Source organism: Charadrius vociferus, unplaced genomic scaffold, assembly GCF_000708025.1.
Source record: "Charadrius vociferus isolate BGI_N301 unplaced genomic scaffold, ASM70802v2 scaffold97, whole genome shotgun sequence".
Taxonomy (NCBI): domain Eukaryota; kingdom Metazoa; phylum Chordata; class Aves; order Charadriiformes; family Charadriidae; genus Charadrius; species Charadrius vociferus.
In genome coordinates, this window is record NW_009649316.1 from 2,886,507 (window position 1) to 2,895,229 (window position 8,723).

Consider the following 8,723-nt stretch of genomic DNA (forward strand, 5'->3'; position numbering starts at 1 on the left):
CTCTCTTCAAACTCCAGATCCCAGAATCATGTGAGCATCATCTATTGTTCTGCTTTAACTGTGTCTTCCCTGCCTTCACAGTTGCAAAGCAAAACTTGCAAGTCTAGTACAGTTTCAATTTTTACAGCATACTCTTCACTAACTGGATAACCAGAGGAACTGAGTTCCTTCCCAGGTGGGGAAGGACTTCTTACTAAGGCATGTAGTGACAGGATGAGGGGGAATGGCTTTAAACTGGAAGAGGGCAGGTTTAGATTAAACATTAGGAAAACATTTTTTACTTTGAGGGTTGTAAGACACTGGAACAGGTTGCCTAGAGAAGTTGTTCAGGCCCCATCCCTGGAGGTGTTCAAGGACAGGCTGGACGTGGCCTTGGGCAACTTGGTCTAGTGGGAGGTGTCCCTGTCTATGGCAGGGGGGTTGGAACTCAATGATCTTCAAGGTCCTTTCCAACCTAAACCATTCTATGATTCTATGATCCTATGAACTGAGGAGATTTCAGTAGTATTTCAGTTTTATTTTAATCTTCTTTTTTAAGCACATCTCATGACATATGAGAGCCAAATTCACTAATTTTGAACACTTTGATGTGTCTATTGTGATTATGTACTGTGCGGTACCATGTGCATTATTCACACAATACATTCAGAAAGCTATATAAAAATGAAAGTGGTTTGGATCCCATTTGTGCTTCTATTAACTAATGTTTTGAAAGATAGGGAGAATCTGATTTCCAAATCTAGTTTAACAGTTCAACAAACTAAACAAAAAAAAAAGGGCAGAATAAAATTGAGTGGATAAAATAATAAGTCAAGCCAAAGAGCACATGGCTGTGCTTTTGGAAAAGGAAAATTTGAAAGCTTACACTGAATGCAGGACAGATACACATTTATGGCATTCTAACTTTGGATGGTGCTTCACCCTAAATGCACATAAAATGAATACCTGGCACAATTCTTTGTGGCTTGGAATTTTTTCTAGTTTGTTTGTCTTATTTTTAATAGTTTAGTTTTTCACTTTGAGATATTCTGCAAGCTTGCTTTTTCTCTGTAGCTATTTGTGCTGGTTACTTGAACTGATGACGATAATCATAAAACCATGGTTGGTCTCCATTGTAAAATGTTCTAATGCCTTTGATGGAGCATTGGTCTTACTGTGCTGGGTAAACGTACAGATCGTGAAGTGATATTTCCTGCCTAAAAACTCTTGTGATTTTTTTTCAAAACTTGTGTTTGGTTTTGTCTTATTGGCTTGAAAGGCAGGACTACATATTATAGCACCTCTTACATTGTTTTCCTTGTCTGGTGTTTTCTTGGTTGGCCAATTGCTGGGCTGTGTCAGTACCAAAAACAAGTTAGCACCAGCCTGTAATGTTTACTCAAGTAAAATTTCACAGACTTTTTGTTTGCTTGAGCACTGCAGGACTGAAACCTTTTAGGTTCAAGCAAAATAACATACAGCTCTTCCAATTTGTTAAGTGTTTTTTAGATATTCCTGCCAACTGTTGACAAATTTGAGACATGTTGACAAAGTATCATAATTTCATAAGGAAAATGCTCTTCTATTCCTTATTTTCCAAATAGCTTCCTTAGAATGAAAACAGAATTTACTGGTGAAATTACATCCCTTATACCCATCAAAGCCTATGGCAAAAATTCCACCGACAGTGAAACCCAGGAGCCTTGATATTGAATTGGGAGGCAAGATTCGTATTTGACACAAATGGTAAAAATAATTGCCGAGTCAAAATGTGACATCTGCTTTCACTTAAGACTTGCAGATCCCTGGATGCCCGTGCTTGCTGAAGGACATTGAAAAGAGCCAGAAAGTTCAGTTACTGTTAGCTACCACCTGGAATTGTGTTTGACTTCAAACTGCTAGCGGTGGGGATTACAGCCAGACCAGTGCTGGGGATGGCTGGTTTTGCACCAGGCTCCTCTCCAAACTTCCACTTTGTATAACTAACTAGGTGTAATTTTGAGAACTATCTTCTTAGTATTTCAGTCCAGGACCTCAAATCACCAACAGTCCTTCCAAAGTTTTATCTGGTTCAGTATATGCATTTTATTTGATCCATTTGGTGAGTGCACAGCTCAGTGTCCCACTCACAATGGGACTAAGCCAGCAACTGGTATAGACAGATAGATGTGAGACTGAGAGATTGAGAGAGGTAGATACAGATATATCACATGAGGTCTTGGTGGATGAGAAATTAATGCTTTAGATTCACCAATCCCAGATGTCTCCTGTCTAGATATCATCAAATGTGTTGCGCTGTGTCTTTCTGTAAGGACAAATGTCCACCAAGGACAGATTAATGCCAGTAAAGTGGCCAGATTCCTGACTAGATTGGAGTTTGCACCCAGGTGGCCGAGAGGATAAACTAGTAGTTCTCAGGGGCTCCTTAATGCCCATGGAACACTACCTGATTTAGAAACGTTATTGTCACACTTTACCCAGGACAATGTTAACTGGAGAGGCTTTTCTAGTAGTTTGGCAGTACAGCATTAAAACCTTATGAAAAAGATATTTGCAAATGCTCACTAAGCACTCTCATTGTAGATACGTAACGCCAAGATGAAATTACTTAGATGTCGTTTACCCGGTTTTCCTGTTGCCATTAGAAAAAAGGCAAACAAATCCCTTGTATGTGCATTTGAACTATGACAATGGGCATCCACCAGCTATTGAAATAATTATTGAAGAGGCTGACGAAAAGCCTGAAGACTGCAAGCTTTCCACGGTATTTGAGGATGCTTTAACTTTAAAATCTTGGCTAGTAGATTTAAGGCTTAGGAAAAACCTAGTCATTTCCTAGGGGAGTGTCTGAATGCCATGTTTCACTTCAGAATGTGTATTTCTAATTCACTGCATCAACAACTGAAAAAAAAAGACATTTTGACGGATCCTTTATAAATGTGATATTTCCCACCCATGACTGACACAACTATACTAGACAATGTTAAAGTAGGATTGGATATGCTAGGAAAAACTGTCTTTTTTCTGATAAAGATTATTTCATTCAAGGAACTGGTTTAAATTCTGCCAGAGGAGTCTATATAGACTCCATCTCCTGTAGTAGGGCTTGTGACTTCACCCTGCAAAATACTGCTAAATCCTTTCACATGTAGTCTGACGGCTCAGTCAGGAAAGAAGCTGAGACAATTCCCTAGAGAGAAGTTGAAACTATCCCAGATCATTTAAAGGGGATGTTAATGATGATCTATCTAGTTATAACAACCTAAATATCAGCACCGTTAGCAATTTCATTTCTTATTATAGCATGGCAAAAAGGAGATAAACAGATTATTTATGCTTGTTCTGTGTGGAATGTTATGATTTTGTCGTCGTTATTGGATGTAACCTGTTAGAGAGACTGTGCTTTTCCCCGTACGCTCCCTGCCTAATAATTAACATGTATGGGGTGCTTTTAAATAGCAAACAAAGGTTTTTTGCTTGTTTGTTTGGTATGTTTATGGTCATGTACCAAAATATCTCACAAAAAACAGCAGCAGTTTAAATTTCTTGGAAAAAGAAAACATTCTTCTTATGAAAATGATGTTCATAACAATGAAGTGTTTTAATGCAACCATACATCTGAATTCAGAAAGGGTAAAAGTGTCTTGAACAAAAGTTTATATTTAAGAGCTGGAGAGCTGAGGCTTTTTATGTAACCAGCCCAAAAGTACATAAATTTCTGCAGGAACTTATGCTTTCTTTGTCCCTGTGCAAAACCCAGCTCTTTGCCTTAGTTTTTCTTCAGCAATCACAGCAGAATTTTTTTTTAAAAAAATATTTAAGATGGAACATATTTAAGATGGAAGGGGATAAAAAAATAAAAATCACTGGGGCTTGACCCATTTGATTTATTGTACGGCATGCAAAAAAACTACTGATGAATACGGTATAAATAGCTAGCTAGATTAGTTAGATTAGACTTTCAGAGAAAGAGGACAGTGGATAAGAGATGATCTGCTAGAGTAGAAAGATAATCCTGATCACTAGGGATCAGTCCTTCTTCCACTGAAATCTAGCAAGATCCCCAATGTTAGTAGAAGTAGAAAGACACAGAGGTTCCTTGCTAAGGACCACCAGAAGGAATGATGGGTGTCAAAGTCTGTGAAAGGCTACAGTGAGCATCCTTAGAAAACTCAGACTCTTGAATGAAGGTTGTTATTTTGAAAAATCTGGATATTTGCCGACAATTTTCCATTTTTTTTCAATGGCACTAATAACAAGCAAAAATCCAAATAATGAAAGAATCTAAAGCAAAACAAAAATTCTCTGTGAGGCCAGAAACTGAAATGTGTCAGCAAAAGAAGTTCTGGAAGGGAAATTGATAGTGAAATTCATAAGACCAGTTTAACTTTACAAGACAAATGAAATGCAAAGACTTATGAGTAAGTAAATAACAAACTTCCCTGACTAATAGTTCAGGTCTGCAATATTTATGTAAGTTTAAGTATGTTCCACAACATGACAATGATATGTTATATTGCCATTAATCTAGAAGTGTAAAAAATTGCAAGCAGACTGCAAGAAAAATCATAATATTGGCTCCATTTTTTTTATTGAAGTTCAGCAGTCCATCTTCCAGTCTTCCTCCAGGAATATAGCAGGTACTACACTGCCTTTCTCACAGAAAAGTAAAAGAAATTTGGCTTCCACAAAAATTAGACTAGTGTGCAGTGGTATATCAGTTTATAATTTCTTTCAAAAATAAGAGATTCCAACTAATTATTTCTTTCCCAAAATCAGGCCCCATCTACCTATTTGCCTTCCCTACATCAATTCCCTGTTAGTACTGCAGTTAAGATTTTTGCATTGACTATTATATCCCTCCCAAATTTGGTCACCTCAGCACCCCAGTTCTACATCCCACCTTAGGCCATGCACCTTTCCCTGTACTCCCAGCTGCTCCTTCGGCAGACTCTGAGGATTTTGGCATGGTACCACCTCATACCCCTCTTTTTCTTCCACCAGCTACCTCTTGAGACCTCTCTGCTGGACTAGACCACCATGCAACAAGAGGGTTGCACTGACCAAGTTCTCTTGTGATGGATATTGCCTAAATAACCAGAAATCAGTGCGATTGCTCCCTATTCTGGTGCTCCACCCATGCTCCCTGAGGTTGCTCCTGGGAAAGCACAGCAGATGTGCCCATTTCATAGAACTTACTCCAATAAGGTATTTGCCTATTGGCAAAACCATTATTATCTTGATAGTTTTGTCTGCTGGGAGTGACGCTTACCATAACCAGGAACAGCTAGGGGGGTGTCTGGTGTGTGTGGGTGCTGATGCTCCAGATTGTGTGCGTATGAGGGAGTGGGAAGCCCAAAGGGCAGCGTGTAACAGGAAAGCTGGAGACAGTGATGTCCAAGAGGCCGAGTATTCACTGGGATTGGAGAGAAAGTGGAGGGTGGTGCAACTGGGAGTGGTGAGAAGACCGGCTCTTGGTGTGACTTAATATCAGTTCTTGTGCACTGCCGCTTATGTCAGCTGAGCGTCTGCTCCCTCCGATTGTGCTTTCTTGGAACAACGGGTGCAGGAAAAAAGCAATATAAGCACATAGCTTGGAGGCCTGTAATTTTCAAAGCATAGGCTGAGAAGTGGGGACATAAGGTAGGCTGAAGAAATGCAGGAGTATTGTGCATGATATAACTTGTGGCAGAAATGTCCTGTGGTTGTGGTATCTTCTGTCAGAGAAATGGGTTTTGGCACTGGCCAACAGGTCTTCTGCAAGAGCCAACTCCTATTTGCAGGGAAACATCATAGACAAGTCTCAGAGGTCACTTTCTCTTGGAAGGGCAATCCAGAAGTGTGGAAAAATCATTACATTTTATTAATATATAGTTTTTGCCTTGCTATTGCGTCTTTCAAATATGATTCCTCTGAAGCAGACATGAAAGATGTTAAGAAAGGCACCTCCCTAAACAGAGCTGCCCATTTTCATTTTGTTTAGCTGAAGGGTCTTGGATGCTCTACGCTTCTGTTATGTGCTTCATTGTCAAGGTGTTGAAACATTTACAATATGTTTCAAATGGCAAATGTCACCCACTCCCCATCAGTTTTTATTTTCTGCTTGGCCTGACCAGGCATGGGCAGAAACCTTGGTTGTCGTTTCTGTGTTTACCTTCTCTCAAGACTTTCACTGCTCAGAAATGCGTCAGGAGTCTTTTTTTATTTTTCACAAGCAGAGCTCCAAGCATTCTATCTGCTCTTTAGTTTTTAAAATCTCTCGTCTGTCTTAATTTTGATGCGAGTTGAGTGTAGCAAAATTTTTAGGTTTTTTTATCTTAAATCAGAAACGTGTGCCTTGAACAGAGCTGGTGTGAATAAGAATTAAAAAAAAAAAAAAAAAAAAAAGATGAAATAATAGTTTTATGATGTGACAAGATGTCCAAACTCTCAGGAAATAGGAATTTCTTGTTTTCAACAGTCTAAGCAGAATACTGATTTGAAGGGGCACCCTCAACTTAAAATCATGCCCCTGTTTGAACATTTTTTATACCTATTGTTAAAAGTAGTATCTGAAGATCACCGATACTGAATTATAAATGGTTAGACAAACAGGATTTTCCCCATTAATTTGTTGCTTCTATAAAGTAACATTTAGTACGTTGGTTAATTTCCCCTGTTACTTTTAAGGGCTTTTATTACGCAAAGAGGAAAAAAAAAGTTTAAGAAAAAGATTGATTGCAAAAGTACAAAGGAATAAGCAATAGGCAGAAAAAGAGAGAAGGGAACTATGGGCTGATAGGAATCATATAGCTCTTAAATGGATCTCTAAAGGGACCAGAGGTTCTATACACCACCCCCTTGGTATATATACATACATCTCTCTAAAACAAAACAGCCGCAGTACTATATAACTATTCCTGTAAAATCATGAAATGGCTAACATTTTCCCAGGAAAATGGGACTGGAAGAGGAAGTCATATAAGATGAAAAAAGGTGGAAAAATATCAGCTCTTGATATCTGTATTCAGATCCTGCTGTTGTACGCGCCTCCTCCCAGTGTAGCGCTACGCCTGCCACCAGTATCGGTTGGGCAACCAAGGGCTGCTCATTCTGAGCAAGGGCAGATTTGCCCATTGGGACACGGTGAAATCACCGGCCAGGGAGTCATGGCACCGGGCTCACAGACTGCCGTCCTCTCCACCGCATCCCAGTGCTTGCCTTTGACTCCCCGCAGTACACGGGAGTCCGGCATTGGGAATCTGCCGGCCCGGGGGTGCGTGGCAGGTTGGATGATGTCCACCTCTCACTCACCGTGAAAGCATCTGACTACTGTGAAGTAGTATCCTGAAGGTCAGGGTGTACTGGGCCGATGCTGGAAAATGTGCACACAAATGAGCTTGCCTGGGATTGCCAGTGCGATTGGTCTGACCGGATTATTTATAATCCATAAATTATAGGCATCTCTCCAAAGACACCTCTTTGCATACAGAGAAGATTACCAGATGAAAACAAAACAAAACAAAACAAAACAAAACAAAACAGTGCATCTGAGGAAATTTGGGTTGAAGTGGGCTGCGGGTTAGATAAGCCTGCCTTCTCTTTGTTTATAAAAAACCTCATGAAACCAAGTCCCCCCAAACCACAAATATTGGTGGCAGCTTTGTTTTGTAATAAAATGAACATTTTCAATGGCGAGACTAAGGGAGGCTTTATGAAACGCACAGCATCAAAGGCCAGTCTTTCATTTCCATCAGCAAACATGCCTTTCTTCAAGAACCATTGATTTTTGTGGGACTTCTCAAATGCTTAGGGTAGCCCGAACTTAGGTACCTTGTTAAATCATCTACATCGGTAAAAAATCTGTACTTGGCTCCGTTGCAAGCCAGGTTATGAACAAAGGTGCATATGAAGTATTTGACATTGTGATGGCAACAACTTAAATACATATAGTTTTCCCAAGAGCCAGCCCCACCTTTGGACTTGATGGAAAATGCTTGTGATAACGTTCATTTATGGTTTCTCAGACTTTTTTAACATCAGGGGAGCAATCTGCGGGAGTAGAAAAAAATCAAGGTGTCTTGTCAGGATGTATCATTTCCCGAAGGATGGACGTATTGGAGCAAATAAGTTTTGGCATCTTAGTTCCTGCTATTTCTGAACCACAGTGTGCATTGCTGTGCGAGACCCGCTCACAGGGAGCCTGGTGGGAGGATGGGGATGAGGGGCAGGGATGGAGACAGTGAGGAGCCCAGTTTTGCAGGGTGAAGGCCAGAGGAGGCCGGCAGGGCGCTGGGGAGGCTGGCAGGCAGGCTGGGACAGGAGAAGCAGGCGAAGGCACCACCATCACCCTTCCCCTCGCCCAAGTGCTTGCAATTTTTCCCCGAAAGAGCTATTTTTCAGTGTCACATGGCTCAGGCGAAACTTTCCTTGAAGTCCGTCAATCAAATCCACCTGCGGCGCCCGGGAAAACGTGAACACTGAAGCAGCAGCACACACAGAAAACCCACCCGGAGGGCACGTTTTCTCCCCAAAAGCCCTGATTTTTTGGGGGTGGGGAAGGCCCCGAGCCCTCAGGGCGGGTGAAAGGGGGGGTCCAACGCGCCGGGGCGCGGGGGAACGGGGCTGCAGCTGCAGGCTGAGCTGAAGGATGGAGCGGGAGAGGAGGAGGAGGAGAGGGAGGAAGCGCGACCCTAGGCGGAGGGGGGCCGCTGCGGAGGAGGAGAGGGGGGCCGCCGTCGCCCCGCGCTGCCTCCCGGCTGTGG